The 3,463-nt window shown below is 42.9% G+C and overlaps 1 protein-coding gene across 1 annotated transcript in view; it reads right to left on the bottom strand.

The window, feature by feature from the left end:
- MID1 (midline 1) overlaps window positions 1–3,463 on the bottom strand; it is a 346,318-nt gene that overhangs the window by 288,659 nt on the left and 54,196 nt on the right. The window lies entirely within an intron of this gene.

Below are 3,463 nucleotides of genomic sequence, written 5' to 3'. Positions count from 1 at the left end.
ACTGGATTGAGTCATTTTCCACCCCATTTTTACAAGTAAGGAAACTGAGGCATGAGGAGGTTAACTAAAGGTGCCCAAGACACAGAGCTAATAAATGGCCACGTTGGGCCTTAGCTCTCCAAAGTCAGTACCCACGGCATTAAAGCATCTGTCTGTTAATATTCTTTCGCACCCACTTTCCCTTCACATCTGTCCTCTTTATTTCAGGTATCTGCACATCTGAATTAAAACCCCTCATCTGGGGACACCTGGATGGCTCAGTGGTGGAGCATCTGCCTTTGGCTCAAGTCATGATCCTGGGGTCCTGCGATTGAGTTCCCCATCGGGCTCCCCACAGGGAGCCTGCTTCTCCCTTTGCTTGTATCTCTGCCTCTCTCTGTGTCTCTCATGAGTAAATTTTAAAAAATCTTAAAAAAATAAATAAAACCCTTCATCTGGGACCACAGAGGGCATGACGGCATAAAGCCAAAGGAAATCTCTGACCATTGTTGCAAAAATTAGTTGAAGAGCTTAGAGTTGACACAAGATATAAGCAGGCCTGGCTCACACACAGGCCAATGGTCGATGTTTTAGTTGGTCCTTTGGAGCACAGAGCATATGTTCCATGGAACACAAATACTCCTAAAGACACCGAACTCCAGGAGTGATGATTAATGTATGTGCTGGAATCTACACATCTACACGGGCGTTGGTCCCCAGAAGAGCCATCTCAGGAGCTCAAATGTAAATTCTCATTAACCTTGTTCAAGAAATTCTCTTTTCAAAGTTCCTCCAGAACTAGTTTGCAAGTAACAATAAATTAGCCTCATAGCTTTTCTGTGAGAATATCACAGAAACAATTACTGTGAAAAACAGAAAAAGAGAATTTATTAGGGTTAATTTTAAACATGACTTTGACTTGAATTCTGGTTATCAGAGAAAGCAGCTTTGATGACAAGAGAGCATGGAAGTGGTAAAAGGCTTTCATCAAATTCCAAAGGGGCCTCTAAGCACTTTCACAGGCTGTAGCGTTGGCATCTTTGGCTCTTTGTTACATCTAAGTGTACTTCAGATCTCAACAGCATTTATTTTCTTTGCTAAAGTGCTACATTTCTAATTCTTCTGTTTTGTGTGGATGATCTCGAAATTTTTATTTTATTTATTTTTTAAAGATTTTATTTATTTATTCATAAGAGACACACAGAGAGAGGCAGAGACACAGGCAGAGGAAGAAGCAGGCTCCCCACAGGGAGCCGGATGTAGAACTCAATCCTAGGGCCCCAGGATCACGACCTGAGCTGAAGGCAGACGCTCAACTGCTGAGCCACCCAGATGCCCCTCAAAACTGTCTTTTAGCTCTAAGATGCTTTGTATTTTAGCAAGGAGCAAATTGCAATGGCTTTTTTGGAGGTCCTGAATGCCATTGGGCATTGGGGCAGAGGTTGGGGACGAGGCAAGGAGAACGAGAGAGAGAGAGAGAGAGAGAGAGAGAGAACACCAATGGAAGTTTCACTAAGGTCACCAGGCAGGAGCTGGGAGTGAGAGAGGAAAGAGAATGGGGATTATAGAACAATGTGAATAAGAAGAGATTATCTGTAATTAACTGAGCTGCAAGAAGGACTAGTTGGGTGGGAAGGGAAGAGCAAAGCAGATTTGAAAGAAAGGAAGAAGGAGGTCAAGAAACCTTATATTAGACATTTCTCCACACTGGACACCAAAGAGCATACAACTCAGATGTGCCTTAGCAGCTCCCCAGCAGAGGGAATGGAGGGGAGGGCAGGGGAGGCAAGGAGGCAAGGAGTATCCAGGCCTTTTTATATACCAGTCAAGAATAATGTTCATTAATTGAGTCACGAATGAATATTTGTTTGGAGATATCCCATCGAGAAGCCTCATATGGAAGCATAGCACTGAGTGTTATACAATAGAATAAAGCAGGCACTAATGAAGTCCCTGCAGCAGAAAGAGACACTAGAAGTTTCTTTCTACCCATCAAGGGATCTTACTGCATGGGACCCCTTCAAGCGAGCCTGGGCCTCCCTGAAGACTGGCAATTCCTTGGATTCCGTGTGTGGGTGATGGGACCCAAGAATGCCAGCCTGTATATTCAGGTCGATTCAAAACCGGGAGCCCTAGGGAGAAAGATATTTCTTTTGCTAATTTAATCAGTGATCGCCTCAGAGGTTCTTAAACTTCAGGTTCCTATACAAACAGCTCCTGACAGGTAGGTAATGGAGGAAGCTTGTTCTCTTATGAATAGTCATGAGCTAGAGGGGCCAGATGGAGAAGGGAGACTAAATTCTTAAGGTAAATGTCCTGATTATATAAAGGCATTAAGGTTTGCCCTCTATTTCTTCTCCATCAGCAGGAAGGATTCCCAAGAGCCTTAACTCACGAGACAAAGCAAAACACCATTTATTTTTCAAGGCAGACTCCTAACAATAAATTGCACTCATGTAGCAGTTTCTGCTTTTTTTTTTCTCCAAGATGTTTTCCACTTTCCTGTTTGGTCTTGATAATATTGTAAAGTAGGGGCAGGCAAGTTTTCAGAATGAGGACACAGAAGTTCCAAAAGGTGAAGCGATTAACCTCGAGCCACTTCAAACAAGTTAGTTATAGGATCCAGACAGAGTTTAGGAGGCTTGATGTCTAGCCCAGTATTTATTACAGCCAGAATATCCAGCTTCGGTGTTCTCATCTGAATTAAAATTTTATTTAACTTTATTTGAATTAAGCTCTTGCAACAGTGATGAAAAAAGAGCATCCAATTAAACTCCCATGCAATTACTGAACACCTAGAATAGTACTCTAGGTGCTGTTTTTGTGTTTATGTAACAATAAATGAGACACAGTTCCTAGCTTTAAGCATATTGTCCGGCCTGAAAGACAAGGAAACAGAAAAAACAACAAACAATTAAATGAGCTGGGTTTTCTGAGGTGGAGTAGGTGGCTATGAGCATACCAGTTCATTCACTTATTTTTAATAGTTTATTCAATAAATACATATTAAGCAGCTGATATGTGCCATGCACTGTGCTGCCATGTGCTGGGGACATAGATGAAAGGTACACGATTCCTTCTCTCCAGAATCTCTAGGAAATAAATATATAATTGTAATAGCCAAATGCCAGGCAATGAGGTTACTTCTAGGGCAAAGAGATGCACATATAAGAAACAGTGGGATCACAAAGAAAGAAGCTGAAAGTCAACCTGGGGAGCAAGAAAAGTTTCCACTGAGCACGCATATGAGAAGAAATTATCTGTAATCAGCTGAGCTGCAAGGAGGGCTAGATGGGTGGGGACGGAAGATCAGGAGACTAGAAAGTAAGGAGGATGAGGGAGAATTTGGAATCTGATTAGGAAAGTTACATGACAGGGATCCCTGGGTGGCTCAGTGGTTTAGCGCCACCTTCAGCCCAGGGCGTGGTCCTGGAGACCCGGGATCCAGTCCCACATCGGGCTCCCTGCATGGAACCTGCTTCCC

Source organism: Canis aureus, chromosome X, assembly GCF_053574225.1.
Source record: "Canis aureus isolate CA01 chromosome X, VMU_Caureus_v.1.0, whole genome shotgun sequence".
In the NCBI taxonomy this organism is placed as follows: Eukaryota; Metazoa; Chordata; class Mammalia; order Carnivora; family Canidae; genus Canis; species Canis aureus.
The sequence above is the reverse complement of the archived record's forward strand: the minus strand, read 5'-3'. Positions and strand labels throughout refer to the sequence as shown.